This window comes from Mus caroli, unplaced genomic scaffold, assembly GCF_978045245.1.
Source record: "Mus caroli unplaced genomic scaffold, Mus_caroli_1 scaffold_8, whole genome shotgun sequence".
Taxonomy (NCBI): Eukaryota; Metazoa; Chordata; class Mammalia; order Rodentia; family Muridae; genus Mus; species Mus caroli.
This window is the reverse complement of record NW_028227263.1, coordinates 22,844,654-22,852,689: the sequence shown is the minus strand read 5'-3', so window position 1 is coordinate 22,852,689 and position 8,036 is coordinate 22,844,654. Positions and strand designations below refer to the sequence as shown.

The 8,036-nt window shown below is 43.8% G+C and overlaps 1 pseudogene; it reads left to right on the top strand.

Annotated features, from left to right (window-relative positions):
- The first annotated feature begins 1,123 nt into the window (after nucleotides 1-1,123).
- On the top strand, nucleotides 1,124-1,672 carry LOC110299276 (large ribosomal subunit protein uL5 pseudogene; annotated as a pseudogene).
- The last annotated feature ends 6,364 nt before the right edge of the window (nucleotides 1,673-8,036 follow it).

The following is an 8,036-nucleotide window of genomic DNA, read 5'->3' as shown; positions in this document are numbered from 1 at the left end:
ATTTTAGAAAATGGGTTGTGGACTGGAGAGATGGCTCAGTGGTTAAGAGCACCAAGTGCTCTTCTGAAGGTCCTGAGTTCAAATCCCAGCAACTACATGGTGGCTCACAACCATCTGTAATGAGATCTGACGCCCTCTTCTGGAATGTCTGAAGACAGCTACAGTGTACTTAGATATAATAAATAAATCTTAAAAAAAAAAAAGAAAAAGAAAAAAGAAAGTGGGTTGCAATAGATCCCAGAACTATGTTTTCCTCTCAATACATTCAAATGAACCAAGGGTTCCATCCATTTCACGGTTTTCTTTTCAGTTGGGTTATTCAATAGCCTTTCCCTTCCCATGGAGAAAAAGCAGGCTGCCCTTGTAGGCCTGTCACAGAGCTACCATCCTGCCAGCTCTTGGGAATTCTCTCTGATACAGCACGCTTCCATCAAGTCATAGTTCCACCCAGTATCTTTTTTTTTTTTTTAGGTATTTTTTCTTTTAATTGAAAATAATTTTTTTTCATACAGTGTAGTCTGATTGCTCTTTCCCCTCCCTTAACTTCTTCCAAATATCCCCACTTCCCTACCCAAGTTCATACTCCTTTCTCACTCTCATTAGAATATAGTAATAATAATAAAAAAATAAAAGCAAACCAGAACAGGACAAAACAAACAGTGTCCTCTCTTACCATTTGGAGTTGGAGACACATGTTCTAATAAATCCATGAATAGAGTCCACAGAAGATAAAAATGTGTCACTCTGTGATGTCAGAGATCTTCTTACCCCATGGACTCTGTGTGAAAAATTATTTTCACTCACACTTGAACTGTAGAATTCTGTACTACAATTTCTGATATCAGTAAGGAGTTCAATGCTATTTTGATTAATCCATTTCTACACTCATCATTGTGGAAGGGATCATTGTGGCATTTCCCCTTATTTTAAGGAATACACACACACACACACAAACACACACACACGTACATGCTTGGGGTGAGGGTAGAGGGGGACATCAGAGGACAGTTTCTACCATATAGGGCTCACAAATCAAACGCACACCATTAAGCTTGGTGGCAAGTGCTTTTTCTGGCCAGCCCTACTTTTGTTTCTGAGTTGTATAAAACTTTTGATGTCGCTCTCCCTGTTCTCCACCATGGCACAAGATCAAGGGGAAAAGGAGAACCCCATGCGGGAACTGCGCATCCGCAAGCTCTGCCTCAATATCTGTGTCGGGGAGATCAGAGACAGACTGACCTGGGCAGCCAAGGTGTTGGAGCAGTTCACAGGCCAGACCCCGGTGTTCTCCAAAGCTAGATACACTGTCAGGTCCTTTGGCATCTGGAGAAATGAGAAGATTGCTGTCCACTGTACAGTCCGTGGAGCCAAGGCAGAGGAAATTCTGGAGAAAGGCCTGAAGGTGCAGGAGTATGAGTTGCGGAAAAATAACTTCTCAGATACTGGATACTTTGGTTTTGGAATTCAGGAACACATTGACCTGGGCATCAAATACTACCCAAATATTGGTATCTACGGCCTGGACTTCTATGTGGTGCTGGGTAAGCCAGGGTTCGGCATCGCAGACAAGCACAGAACAGGCTGCATTGGGGCCAAACACAGAATCGGCAAGGAGGAGGCCATGTGCTGGTTCCAGCAGAAGTATGATGGAATCATCCTTCCTGGAAAATAAACTTTATTCAAAAGGCCAATAAAATTTTCTCAGAAATGCAAAAAAAAAAAAAAAAAAACTGTTGATGTCTTGATCTCTGTGGGAAACTTGATCATCATCATGACGTTAGAGCTGAGCCAGTGGAGCATCATTACTACTAACTGGTCCATCTTGATGATGCCGTTGAGGAATCAGCTCTTTCTACAAAGGATGTAGAGCAAGACCTTTGAGAAGTGTGTGCATCCTTCTGTCCTGTGTAATACAGCCTAGTAATGTCTTCATTCTTCATGACATTTAACTCCAAACTCGAGCTAGTGGTCATTGGTTTTGCCCTTTTCCTTTCTTATCTATCACTCTATCACTCTATCTATCTATCTATCTATCTATCTATCTATCTATCTATCTATCTATCTATCTATCTATCCATCTATCCATCCATCCATCCATCCATCTATCCATCTATCTATATCTCTATCTCTCTACCTCTATATTTACTATCTCTATCTCCTTTTTTTTTTCTTTCTTTCTCTTTTGGAGACAAATTCTATGTAGCCCTGGCTGTTCTTGAACTCACTGTATAGACCAGGCTGACCTCAAACTCCCACAGCTCTGCCTGCCTCTGCCTCCTGAGTGCTAGATTAAGACATAGCCACCACATCCCACTGCTCTTCCTTTGTTTTTAGCCTTGAAGTTTTTCTTTTGAATTTTGCTGTGGATGTCTGAACATGTGTGTTTGGGGACTTGCTATGAAAAAAAAAAAAACAAAAAACAAAAACAGTCCTGGGCCTCTGTCCTTAGTCTGTCCTTAGCATCCACCTTTGGTGACCACTGACATCTAAGATTTGTAAAGCTCAAGAGGTGCCTTGCTGGTTTGCACGTGAGTCTTTTCCATCTGGAAAGCCATGCCTTTGGACTCTAAAAACCATGATTTATGGATAATAATTCCCATTTGTTTCTGCATTACTTTTTTTTCCTGAGATTCATTATTTGGGTTTATATTTCCTGGACTAAATTCCTGATTTTCATATCCTTTCTTCTTAATTTCAAACTTTAAAAAATGTATTTATTTGTGGGGTGGGGTTGTCACAATGCATGTGTGCAAGACAGAGGACAATCTGCAGTAGTCACTTGTCTCCTTCCACCATGTAGGTCCTACAGATCAAACTTAGGTCATCAGGTTTGGGGGCAGGCATCTTTACTTACTTCTGTTGACATAGCATATCTTAGTGTTCTATTGCTTGCTTTTCTGACCTTCTCCTTTTCATAACACCCTGTTCTCTTTCGTGGCCATAAGAGGACATGTGAAGATATGGTATGTGTGGTGGTTTGAATATGCTTGGCCCATGGGAAGTGACACTATTAGGAGTTGTGGGCCTATGGAATGAGGTGTAGCCTTGTTAGAAGAAGACTGTCACTGTGTAGGTGGGCTTTGAGGGCACCTATTCTCAAGCCCCACCCAGTGTGAAATGAGACCCTCTTCCTGGCTGCCTTCAGAAGACAGAAGAATCCTCTCCTGGCTGCCATTGGTTCAAGGTGTAGAACTCTCAGATCCTCCAGGACCATGTCTGTGTGCATGTTGCCGTGCTTCCTGCCATGATGATAATGGACTGAAACTCTGAACCTGTATGCCAGCCCCAATTAGATGTGTCTTTTTTTTTTTTTTTTTTGGTTTTTCGAGACAGGGTTTCTCTTTATAGCTCTGGCTGTCCTGGAGCTCACTTTGTAGACCAGGCTGGCCTCGAACTCAGAAATCCGCCTGCCTCTGCCTCCCGAGTGCTGGGATTAAAGGCGTGCGCCACCACGCCCGGCTAGATGTGTCTTTTATAAGAGTTACCTGGGCCATGGTGTCTCTTCACAGCAATAAAACCTAACTAAGATGATAGTATATTTTTAAGAGGATTTCTTGGCACCGCTTGCTTTAGGAGTATATGGCTATGAGTTTATCAGGAGGGGTAAGGGGTATTCAATGGATCATCTCATTTTAAGTTCTCCAAGTACTTTTCTTGCTCACAGAGGAATCCTCTGCTCCAGAATGGGGTGGAGAAGATGGGCTGGTACAGAACTGCACACCAGGAACTTAAGGGAGCCAAACAGGCTTTATGTGTAGGCCTTGAATGGACGGCTGGTATGCTCTCTATAGAACTCCTGCTCTGCCATGCAGGATCCTCAAGTCCACAGTTCTTCCACATACTGAGGCTCAAAAGACAACCTCATACTGGGGCCGCCTGAGGAGTTTACAAAATACTGAAGCCTGGGTGGGTGCTGCCTCCAGAGTTTTCACTTCCATGATACATCTAGGATATCTTCTACACACAGGAATTTTAAAATCTTCCCCAATAGAGTCCAGTGTGCAGCCAAGATCAAAACCATGACTCTCTCTGGTTGGACATCCCCAGAGTTTGCCTCCGAGCTTGTGTTAGGTGGCTCCTTTGCAGCCTTGCCTTCATTCTTACTTCCAGAGTTACCCTCTACCCATCAGTAGCCAGTATTAGGACTGGGTGTTTCCAGGTTCTGGTCATCTTATTTAAAGCATTAAAAAATATATAAATAAAATAAAAGAGGGGCATACCGATTACGAAGTTGCATAAGGGCTTTATCGAGAAGCAAGGCAGTGGTATAGATCAGATATGCTGTCAAGAGTGACAAAGGACCAGGTAAGTGGTAGAGTACTCAAGGGTCCTAGTTATTGCCCAGGACTTCTGTTATAGGGTGTTAGGAGAAGGAGGGATAAGTTGCTAAGGGATATAGTTTGGGTGGTTCTGTAATTTGACTGACATGCTTGGATTGTGTAAGACTGTTCATGTCCCTTCCTGTGATGCATCTGATTTTAATCATATGCATTGCCACATTTGCATAGTTATAAGAAGGTAAAGGGACTCTTTCTAAAAGTTCAGTCAGAGGACACAGTTCCACATGATTGACACACAACCAAAACCAGTCTAGGCTGCTCTGATCCCTACTTTCAGGCCTAGACAAGCTCTAGAATGAATGTGAATGGAAACCAACCTGAGGTAAAGGGGTTTAGAGGTCAGCTTGCAGCAGCTGGGATCTGATGCAGTCAACAGCAGAAGGAGGATCAGAGCAGGACTGGGGAGCTCTGGTTCGCAGAGTCTGGTCCAGCATCCCTGGTATGCACTGGCACTCCTCTTTGGCATACTTCAGCATATCTTTCAGGTGATAAATCATTTCTAGTTTGTCTACAACTCTGTCAGCCAGTTCCACCCTGGTCTCTGCCTCCTTGACTTTAATTTTTTTTCTTCATCATATTTGTTGCCATTTTAAAAAAGACTTATTTACTTTATTTTGTGTGTATGTACATTTTACATATATGTGTACCAGGTTTGAGATATCTGAAAGGACAACAGAAGGCATCGGATTCCCTGGAACTGGATGGTCGTAAGCTGTCCTGTGGGAGCCTGGATGTGAGCAGGGGTCCTCTGCAAGAATAGCCAGTGTTCTTGATGGCTGAACCAGGTCTCCAGCTCCTTTGTCTTCTTTTAAAGACTTTCCCTCAGCAGTTCAGACATTTCAGGCTCGGGTCCATCAGTCTGATGTGCTTGTCCATCTCTCAGCCACAGATCTCTACCAGCTTAGCTCATTTCTCTGGGCATTGAAATCTCCCTGATAACACCAGCTTACAAGCCACTTCTTCATGGGACCTCTCTGCTTAGCTTCTTTCTAGATTCCCTTCACCATTCAGAGTCTGGCTGTCAATCACCTTCACTCCTGACTGTCAATCACCCTCACTGCTGTCTGTCAGTCACCTTCACTCCTGGCTGTCAATCACCTTCACTGCTGGCTGTCAGTCACCCTCATTCCTGGCTGTCAATCACCTTCACTCCTGGCTGTCAATCACCCTCACTGCTGGCTGTCAATCACCTTCACTCCTGACTGTCAATCACCCTCACTCCTGGCTGTCTGTCAGTCACCTTCATTCCTGGCTGTCAATCACCCTCACTGCTGACTGTCAATCACCTTCACTCCTGACTGTCAATCACCCTCACTCCTGGCTGTCAATCACCTTCACTCCTGGCTGTCAATCACCTTCACTGGCTGTCAGTCACCTCCACTTCTCATGCTCTCATCAGCTTCTTGTTCTGCATCCTTTGACATCTGCAGGCAGGTGCCCTGTGCCTCAGACACAACCCTCTTAGTGGATAAAGTGGTATCTCCTGGTTTTGATTTGTGTTTTCCTAAGGAATGAAAACCAAGACCATGTTTCCTGTGCTTATTGCCTATTTGTGCATTTGAGGGAAATGACTATTTCAATTTTTCCTCAGTTTCTCCAGGAAGAGTGTTTGTTTGGTATTTTCATTTTTGTTTCTGAGACAGGATTTCTTCTCATAGCCTAGGCTGGCTTGAATTCAACATGGAGCCTAGATTAGCTTTCAGTTTATGGCAATCCTCCTGCCTCATCCATCGTGCTCATTTTTGGATTCATTTGTTTTATTTTTCAGTGAGGTCTCCCTAGGTTCCCTCAGAAGGACTTGAACACTTGGACTCAAAGTCCCATCCCCCCTCCTCCGCCCGCCCCCAGCTTCAGACTCTGAGTAGCAAGAATCACAGGCACTTGACCTTGTGTCAAGCTTCTTCCGAACTTTATTGGGCTTTATCCTAGTTGACTTGTAGTCACACAGAATGGATTACAAATATTTCCACCATTCTGTGACCTGCCTTCCCGTGTGTTCTTTCCACAAATTAAACAAAGGTTTTTAAACTGTATGATAATCAACATATGTATTTTCTCTTGATCACTTATGCTTTGGGGGACAGACATGAAACACCACCAGCTGAGCCCAAATCATGGAGATCTACTCTGTGCTTTCTGATAAAACTCCCAACACCAAGCCTGCACGTTCAAGACCAGGATGCATTTTGGATTGATTTTTCTCCATATGTGATATGAAGTGGGGATCAAATTTAAAAGATTATTTTTAGATTTATGTATTTAATCCTCGTGTTTTACCTACATGGATGTTTAGGTGCCCGCAGAGGTCAGAAGAGGTTTCTGATCCCCTGGGACTGGAGTCACATAGACACGTGAGCAGCCCTGTGGGTGCTGGGAACTGAACCCAGGTCCTCTGTAAGAGCAACAAATGCTCTTTTTTTTTTAATTTTATTTATTTACTTAATGTATGTGAGCAAACTGTCACTGTCTTCAAACACACCAGAAGAGGGCATTGGATCCCCATTACAGATGATTTTCAGCCACCATGTGGGTGCTGGGAATTGAACTCAGGACCTCTGGAAGAGCAGTCAGTGCTCTTAAGTGCTGAACTATCTCTCCAGCCGCACAACAAATGCTCTTAATGGCCAAGCCATCTCTCCAGCCCCGTTTAAATGTTTTTGCATGGGAATGTTTCATGTCCCTAAGCCACCTGCTGAGGAACTAGTATTTGCCCTGCTGAAGCTTGTCACCGTTTCCAAAATTGCCTGATGACTGGAGTAAAAAATTATGTCTGGATTCTCAAATTTTAATTAATTAACTAACCAATTAATTATTACACCCACCAACCACAGTTTCCCCTTCCTGCTATCCTCTCAGCCTCTCCATCCCACCCCACCCACTCCTCCTCCATTTCTCTTTAAAAAAAAGAGGAGGACTTCAGTGGATATCAACCAACCCTGGCATATCAGATTGCAGTAGGACTAGCTGCATCCCTTCCTACTGAGCCTAGATGAGGCAGTCCAGCAGGGGGGAAAGGGTTCCAAAGGCAGGCGACAGAATCAGAGACAGTCTCTGCTCCGACTGTTAGGAGTCCCACATAAAGACCAAGCTACACCGTAAGTGAATTCTTGGGTATTTTTTTTTTTGCTGTTGTTGTTGTTTTTTCCTACAACCCTCTTGTTCTCATAATTGCAGGGTGTTTCTATAACTGCTCCCGAGTGAATGACACAGAGACCTGGTATTTTTATTAATGAGCTTCTGGCCCTGTGCTGAGAAGGTTCTGAACTATTCTAGAACCCTCTACGCTGCCTACTATCCATCACATACCCATTTCTTGCCATCTGGTCTTGCCCTGGCTTGTGGTCCATATCTGTCCTCAAGGCTACACTCTCATCAAGACCCATGGCGAATCTTCCTGGTCCATCCACATGGTCTTTCCACACTTCCTCTACCCCCTCCTCCTCTACATCCTTTTCCTCTTTCTCTTCCTCTTCCTCCTCCTCTTTCTTCTTCTTCTTCTTCTTCTTCTTCTTCTTCTTCTTCTTCTTCTTCTTCTTCTTCTTCTTCTTCTTCTTCTTCTTCTTCTCTCTCTCTCTCTCTCTCTCTCTCTCTCTCTCTCTCTCTCTCTCTCTCTCTCCTATTTGGGACTCTGTCACTGGTCTCAGATGTCCTCTCCTGCCTAGTCATAGACTGGCCAGCTCTTTATTAACCAATCAG